Source organism: Ruditapes philippinarum, unplaced genomic scaffold (genome assembly GCF_026571515.1).
Source record: "Ruditapes philippinarum isolate M1 unplaced genomic scaffold, ASM2657151v2 ctg3086_1_1_1_1, whole genome shotgun sequence".
Taxonomy (NCBI): domain Eukaryota; kingdom Metazoa; phylum Mollusca; class Bivalvia; order Venerida; family Veneridae; genus Ruditapes; species Ruditapes philippinarum.
The window spans coordinates 22,633-32,221 of record NW_026852345.1 but is presented as its reverse complement, the minus strand read 5'-3'; positions in this window follow the sequence as shown (position 1 = coordinate 32,221).

Genomic DNA, 9,589 nt, shown 5'->3' with positions numbered 1-9,589 from the left:
ATACCAAATGAATGGTTTGCATCTGCTTACATTTTCAACAGTACAAATGGTCGAGGGTCTCTCTTATGGTACTGGGCGGATTAAGTGTCAATTACAGAACAGACTTTCAGTAGAACAACTATGAGTCGAACCTTGCTTTGTCGATTTCCTTGACGTGTTAAAGTCAAATGAAAGTTATATTCCCCCTCTATGTACTTTTTAAAAGAAACAAAATATATATGAATCAAAATTAAGAATAATCAAGCTCATTCCATAATAAAGTTTCCTTTTAAAAGGAAAGGCTTGCACAGTTGTGCCTTCATCCCAACCCTTTAAAATTGTTTTTTTTTGTTTCAATTTATTATCACAATTTTTTTGAATTACGGTATTGGTATATCAAAAAGGATTTATTTAGTTTTTTTTTTTTTTGTAAAACGAATATTTTTTGTCAAAACGATTTAAAATCTATTCTCTATTTTATAAAACTAATAAAGAAAATAATCATCGTAAAAATACAAACGTGGAGATCTATCTATCATACTGAAAGAAACAAGTGTGCACATTTAATTTCCACTTTTTTCGCAGAGAAATCATTCGTTTTGGCAGTTGCTAATTTCATTTATATAGCATCTTTATGGACAAGTAAATGCACTAAAATACTTCGTTACGTGGTACCAATTAATAAGCATGTATCAACTATGTTACACGACCACAGATACGATGCGCTATTTGTAGATCAGCACGTGGTATAGTTAATGATATGCATGGGCTATTTTTAGATTACCTCACTGCGTTCATTAGATCTAAATATAACTCGATCATGCACTAATATTCTGTGTGATTTGGTAAGTGAGACGGAATACTACTACAGTAACCATTCTCTATTGTATAAAACTAATACAGACAAAAACAATTACAAAAGAAACTAACTTTTGCGTCTTGAAAAATAATTGAAACGGAACAATTTCGTTTATAATTTATTACGGTTTAAACCGATAAATCAAGTAAAAATAGAAATCCTATTTATATAAACAAACTGGGATTACCGAAGTAACTAATATAGCTTAGATTTCCGTAATATTACTTCGTCTGATTCCGCAGTATGACGGAATCGCCCGAATTGTCACGATTGCAATCGGAAGTACATCGGCTATTATCATTAAACCGAAGAGTGGCGGAAAGGGCCAAAAAGATGCGATTGGCACGATTGCAGCTGGTTTCCCATTTAATCATGCACTAACAAATGTAAGCAGGAAACCACCTTACCGGAACAGCTTTTTCAAAACAGATGGTCGAAGTCGTTTGATTATATTGACACCTTTCATCTGTAGAAATTATTCCCACCTTTTTTGGCTGCACAGATGATTTCTGATCAGTTTGTGTGACATATGTCAATTACATAGTCATCTTTTTTATAGTCTTTGAATGTGTTCACATGCATGAAAGATGCTCTAATGTTATCATTAAAATTGCAATAGTTGTATTTGCAAATAAACAGTTTGATTTAAGTTTCGTTTTCCCTGACAGAGTGTTCGTAATAATCACACTTGATATATTTACTATAAATATATCTTTAATTTTCTTTAGTTATCGCCCTTTATTTTTGTTACGCATTTTGTATTCAACGGCTAGAAATTTTGTCATTAAATTATACCTACATTTACAACCATTTGCAGGTGCATCTATTCTTATACAGGACAGTGCTCAACCACACACTGCCTGCTTCATAACCAAAAATCTTGCGTGAGAAAAAATCTAGCTCCAGCCTTGTCCTGCTAGATTGCAAGACCTTAAGCCGATTAAAATTATGTAGGGCATGCTTAGAAAAGGGCATTTTCTGTCTCCCCTGTGCATGCATGCAGCACGGTCGGTAACTTTTGCAGAACTTAGTGCTTGTCATACAAGAAGAATTGAACAGAATCTACTTAAAGATCATTTGACTCATTAAAAGCATGAGTAATTGTCTTTGAATAAAAATGGTGTTAAGAAAGCTTCTCTTGATTGATTGGTAGCTCAAATTTTTGAGCATATTACAAGGATTTTCTGGCTGAATTATTGTTGGCTGAGTTATGGCCCTTGAATGAAAAACACATTTTTCCCTGTAAATGATTTTACACAGGTAGATGCAACATGCAACTGGCTATCATGAGGTGACACTATTAACAAAATAATGTCTTAAGAGTTTATAAAAAACTTAACATGCACTTGAAATTAGCAAATTTTATTTTTTTTTGTGTATACGGATTGATCTGATTACATTTTATTACATTGAGATTTTGCTTTGATTTACTCATATTTTTTCTGCCGATCTAACCAAAAGAAACAAGTTGTACACCTACAAATTCTGACATAGGGGTCCAAATATAAAATCCAGGAGTGAAAGTCTATAGTAAACCAATTTTTTGAGATTTTGAGTCTTTGAATTAAAACAATATTGTTTACCAGAACAATTCAGAAACATAACACTTGATTTAGACGTAAGGCATGTTCCGCCATTCCACCTGCAGTACTCGTTCAAGCTCGTTTACATTGTCTACATGTGATTTTTCCTCACTCTTTGCATAAGTTTTTCCAATATATGTTCAATGGGATAATTATCCGGGGAGACAGCGGGCCAGGGCAATACGTTAACATGGTTGTGAGCGAGAAAATTGGTTGTTAAATGGGCTTTGGTGGTCTTGCATTGTCCTGTCAGAAAAGTTAACCCAGGACCATGAGCCTGCAAGAATGGTCAAAGAGTGTTTGCCAGAATATGCACATAGCCCTGTGCTGTAAGATTGCCACAAGCTTTGTCTTTCGGTCCCCCATAATCCCTCCTCATACCATCACTCTTCCTCAAACAATTTACCTATCCCTTTTCCTGTTGCAACATTGTACGATATGTTTAGTTCTGCGATCATAATAGATTGGCACCCTGTGGCGGGGTATCAGTAATTGACCAGTATATGATCTGCGGGCACAAATTGGAACATGGACTGCGATTTCGGATATGAAGCTACCGAGCAGAAGCTGTAGGAGGCAAAAACCGGTTGCGAAGATGGTTCAGTCTAATGACTCGGTTGTCCCTTAGTGCGTGTAGTGATGTCTCACTAGTTGCACCAGATCTTGGATGATCATGAATGGATCCAATATTACCGAATTGTGTACTAAAATTATGAATTGTTTGCTTAGAGCAGCCAAAATGCTGTGCAAGATCCATAACCCTAGCACCCACTTGCAGCATCTCAATATATGTTGTTTTTTCAGAGAGCCACGGCATGGCTGCTGAAAGTATTAAGATTCAATAATAGTGTTTGGGTTTTTTTAAGTTGTGAATAAAAGCAAAAGTTTATGTGTAAAAAGTTTTATTGTGTATTACTGTGTATTGTGTTCATTGAACGCCACCTTTCCTTGTTGATCTTGTTTATCATATTATTTACTCAGTATGACATCAGATTATTTAAGGCGCGCTCTGAATGAAAGAAACTGGAAATCGGCGTTTAAGTCTCCCGTGCATGATACAACTGTACGATATGTTTTTTGTTTGTGAAGTATATCAACAGGTCAGTTAGATGAGGTAGACTTGTTATTACGCATGATGAGTACACACTGAAGTTAAGGTTTACATGATGTAAAGTTTCTTTTTTTTTGCTGTATAAAAAGTTATCCTGGAAATTATCTGGTACTGAAATTAAAAAGACCTCTCAAGCTAACGTTTTATTTGAAATATTATAGGATGAGTCGGGGAAGTTTCAGCTAATAGTTTCTTATGTACAAAAATCTCGGATGTCTGGTACTAAGGATGCTATATTTATAAAGAAAATGATTAATGAATTATTACGTATGAATGTTGTTTGAATTGTGCTTTAGGAAAAGAAATATAGGATAAGCGATTGTTGAAATGTAAAAGAAAATGAAGGATCAGTTTCAGATAATATTAGTTTCAGTATTAGGTCGAGAATAGTTTTTGAGAAAAAAAGTTTCTTGGAATATATATTTTGAAAAAAAATATTTAGATTGATGTTTAGCATTGAAAGATTGATTAAGTTAGTATTCAATCATAATGTTAAGAAACCCCAGGAAACATATATGTATGAATATTTCAAATCAATATGAATAGGTATTCCAAGAAACATTATATATTTACATTTAAGAATATTAAGATTCTATTGTGTAGTACCCAGAATAATAGTCATCCGCTCTGTAAAATCTAAAATAACACACTTTATTAAAAGTAAGCCTTTAGTATAATATCTTAATTTGAAATATCCAGGATTTCTTTGGTAAGCAAATCATATTTCAATATTACTGAAAATGATTTATTTAGGAAGAACATTCTAATCCAGGCAAATGGTACAAAGGTATACGGAAGCAAGCATTCCTATCTGACAACAAAGAAGGTAGAAAGATTGCTAAAATCCTGAAAGTAGCATTTGACAGAAAGCTTGTGTTTACAATTGGTAGCTGTAGAATTACAGGCCAGGAAGGTCTTATCACATAGAATGACATTCCCCATAAAACGGATTTAAGACTTCATGCACAGTATGTAAAGTTTTTAATTAAAAAAAATACAAAGTACTCAAAGAGGCGCTGTTAAAATTGAAAACTCTGCTTTTATTACTATTGTGATTGATAACATTCTATAGGGCACATTTAAATTACATAACGTTTGTCAGAATGGCTATTTCAATTAACCTCAACCTAGCGAAGCATACTCTAAATTCTTGATATGAGTCAGCTAGGAAAATAAAGAAGGAATGTCTTATTCACATTTAAAGTCTACATTATCAAATAAACAGTTATGATTAATTTATATAATATTGATGATGATGATTTAAAAAAGTAACAGCAACAGTTGTCAAATTTTAAAGCTATCAAAGTTATTGGCTAAGATAAATCAAGCATCTTTTAACATTCTACATGTCAAACACAAATTTAAAATCGATATGTTGCTAAATACCATATTTTTGGATTATCTATCCTTCAAAATGACTTAAAAGAGTAAAATGATAATCATTTTCTGGGGCAGATAACTCTTAAATTAGAGAAATTAAATTTAAGTCCATGCTTTTCATTTTTATAGGTTTGGATATCCAGATCCAATTTATTTGGAACGAGTTACATATATATATATTTGAAAATGCCTTATGCCTGCCGAAATATTTATTAAATATATATATACAAATTTAATAAATATTTCGGCAGGCATAAGGCATTTTCAAAAACATTCATCAAAAAGTATGTATCAAAATGTGCAAAAAAAATTAGATTACTGCAGAAGGTAGAATAAAATTGTGAATTATAAGAATTGTTAATACAGCTAATGTACAGCTAGAGTCGTTAATGTAGATACTAAGTGTAAAATAGAGGGTGCAGTTGTAAAATTTTAGAAACATTTAAGAACGCATGATAAAAATGTCTGATCTTTCTTCATATTTTACTATATTGATTCCTTAATTTCTATAAAACTGAGTAATTGATACCAAGTTTGACTTAAAATACTTGCACGAAGAGATAACAATTGCTAGTGCCAAGTATTGATGAATGATTGGTACACTGTGCTCCTCTTAGTTCAGGAAATTCAACGCTTTGAAACCAGAAGGAAAATAAACAATGTAATCACCCTCCTAAAAATACACATACGCTATAACATTTAGGTATTTTCTGCTGTATGACAAAAGGAAACAACAACATATTCAATCAAAATCCGATTTAATGTGCCGGACGTAGACCATAGGTCGGCCATTTGATAACAGTATGTCATCCTCTAAAGTGCGCAAAATAGTGTTCCACTTAAGTATTTTTCATGTTACAGTTAAAAATACTCAATGTTATATTGTTCAATTTTAAATATTAAAACCATCTTTACTTTTGAACTCAAAGGTAGTTTTCCAACAAAAAAGAAAATGATGTTTGTATCAGACGTACGCATACATTTTAACGGACGACTGCGACTTTTCGCAGACAGTAGTAAAATATACATGTATTGAAATATAACAATGAATTTAATATTACATGTATTATGTTTGATTTTCTTGTTTGTAACGACAATGTAGCATTAGGGGTTTATGATGAAAAGTTTGTAAATTACACTTTTTGCAATGATAAGATAAAAAAGGAAAAGCTTAATTGTTATGATAAGTGTTCATTAAGAAATATAAATTCAATGGGTATTGGCAAAAGAAATGTGCCAAAAACGTTAGCATTTTTTCTATTAAAAAGGGTGGTAGTTAAAAGGAAGGGAGTGCATACATGTATGTCATATCATTATTTTTTTATTGTGTAAAGTATATCAAGTAATCTTTATTTCATTTCTATTGTTGCAACGGGATAAGGTTATGTTGCACAATCCAACACAATATCATCCTTAATGCCTTCTACATTTATTGAGTGAATAATGTGTTCTTTGATATGCTTCATTTTATCACTTTGTTTGCTGTATTTATTATGTTTTATGTTTTACTATAGTAAACAGATCATCATTATTGATTATTTTATCATTCACGTATTGTAAAATAATCAAAGTGGTTAAAATATTTCTTTAAAAGAAATTGTTGATAGGGTTCAAAGTGATTTATAAAGGACAAACACATTATTATACTGTATATGAAAATATAGAATATTAATTTTACATGTTTTGTTGTTTCTGTTATTTGTTACGATTCTAAGAATATGGGCGTATTGATAAAAAGTTTGTAAAACACACAATTTGCGATAATAACATTAAAAAGTGTTATTGTTCTTATAGTAAGTGCTCATACAGGAGGAATGAAAAAAAACAACAACAATTTTTGTAAAACCTTTTTGCAAGATCACAATTTATGATTAAGGATTAAGGTCTGTTCTGTTATTCCTGAACCGCATGAGGGATATTTATCAATTCTGTATGAACTGCAGGTGCTTCAGACGTGCAATCACAGTTTAAGAACAAAAATTGAGCTAAAGAAATGGTGGTCGCTTTCTAACGTTTTAACTACTTGAGAGACTTTCTTAATATAAAAGTCAGAGAAACTACAGACCCTTGTACGTTGACCACACTGAAATTTTTAAACCGACTTATGGGTATTTATATTACAATGGTCAAATTATTGCTGTGTAATAATGATGTGCAACATAAGTATTTTATGCACTAACTTTGTAGGCGTCTAAACGCTAAAACAATGAGACATTTTATCGATGGAAGCCATCAGCTGACTCGCAAAATAATCGAGATAACATCTAAGAATGATATACCGAAGCCAAGAGACGACACGTCGAAATGTTAGGAGGTCTTCCTGAGCAAAAAGATAAAACACGACGACACGATACGCCAAAGGGAAGGAACAGGACAATAGCACAACGCAACTATATACAAAAGTGATGAAACAATAAAGCAAAGTGAAAAGACAATGTACTGAATTGACCAAGAGAACTGTAAACGTGATAAGACAATGTGTAGAAATGTAAGATACAATATACTGAAGCGGCAAATCTATTTGTAGAAGTGCAGAGACGAAATTGTGATGACACGACGGAACGATGTGCGTATTATCGTTTGCCGTCGTTTCGTTATATCGTGCTTTTTTTTGCTGTGCTATATAGTTGCCTAGCTTCAGATCATTTTTTTCATCGAACACGTACTTTTTTATTTATTTTTTTTCATGTTATGCAAAAAATGTAAAATCACGTAATCAGCTTCAGAACCTTCGGCGTCCAAAGAGCGTGCAAACCTTTATAAAAAAGGGAATTATTTGCATTTTTATTCTGTATAAATGTATATTCTCTGAAAATACTCATCTGTTATCATATTCAATATTTGTTTCGGTTAAACATCACAATATACATGTATAATGTTTATTGTCTGAGAGTTGATAAATCTTCCTGAAAATTTTAAGGCTATTGTAATTTTCTTATAGGTAATTATTTCCATAATTTAAAAAAGAAAAATATTGTGATAAGGTTGTAAACATCATTAATTATTCACCTCAATCACTTGTAAATTGGCAGCTTACATATTATGAACTTTCTGTTTTTTAAGATACATTTGTTTTATCTTCAGGCAAAAAGTTATCGTATTGAAAAGGCGTCAATGTGACACATGGTCATTAATGATTAGAATTTATGTAGTGAGCAAACACAAATAAACACACACACACGCACACACACACGCACGTACGCACAATCTGATCAATTTTAGAATTATTTAAAAAAATATTACAGTGTTCTATAACGACATGATTATATGGTGAATGATTTGTAAGATATAGGTTAATGAGAAAAATGAAACTTTATTATAAATGAAATCAAAGCGGAATAATTGAAATAATGTTCATATGTCAATATCTGAAAAAGAAATAGCTATTTTTTTTCTCAGTTATGTTGTAACTTACCCAGTATAAGAAACTCTGACGTGTTAAACTTTTTTGACGACGCATTCAATTATAACATACCAAAATATTTGTCAACGTTACTTCTTTCAAATTTTAACGAAATTATTCTTGTATTTTGATTTTTGCTATTCTAAACAACAAAAACAAAAAGATTCATTCTAAAAATAATTAGAAATACTTAAAATATTGACTAACAATTATATCCGTTAATAGAAATAATCGCAAAAATATTTATAACAGGGCATTTTATAATATAAAATGAGTGGCAAACGCCTGTAAAATATCGAAGAAACAATAGATGAAATATGGAGGTTAATTGTTTTAAACAACAAGTCGAAATGACAAAAGATGGGTTTGTACAGGTAATGAAAAAGAAATATGATGCAGACCAAACATCCCTTTATGAGATGGTACGTTCACAAGAGATTGAACATGGCGTTAGATTAAAAATGTATTGTGACCTTATAGCAGAATTGTTAAATTGATGAAAACGTTTTGTAAGGGAACTTATTCAAATGTGCTTATTTCTTTAAATGACGAATATTAGCCATTACTTGTAAAATCTTATTGAGTTAAAAAGGCATCATCTAGAATATTCAATTAAACTTTCTCTTGATGATTGGAATAACAGTAGATAACTTCATAATCATTTTACTTAGATTTTGTGAATAGAGGATTTTTTTATTCGACTGAGGATGGATTTCTCATGATATCTAATTATTCAAATTACATTTGTGTTCGGATATCTTCAGATTCATCCGCAACGGTATAAAATGTAAAAAAGTAAATAAAGACGACTTTGTTGCAAAGAAACAAAGGCAGTGCTTATTTACAGTTGTGTGTCAAATTCATAGATGCGTATGTTATTAGTAAAAGTTACGTTAACCGTGAAGAGAATAAATATCTAATATGTTTGCCATTTAACTATTCTTAAAATGATAAGACGTCAAAAATGATGAAAGTAGCAATATTCATGCAATACATTCAACCCTAGATTTTAATCTATCAGTTCCGAATTGTCAAGATTTTGTTGAAAACACATGTATGTAATTTAACATTGTCAAACTTAACTACCATCATGAACATTTCTTTAAAATAAAAACAAAATAAAAAGTAATTCAAACAAAACTAACAACATGAGACAGTTAGGGTTTATAAGAAATTGATGTTATACATAATTTTGTTTTTGATCGTGTAAATATAGGTTTGCTATTGTAGATTAATGTATACTTAATTGTGTGACTGAAGAAAGTTAAATCGGA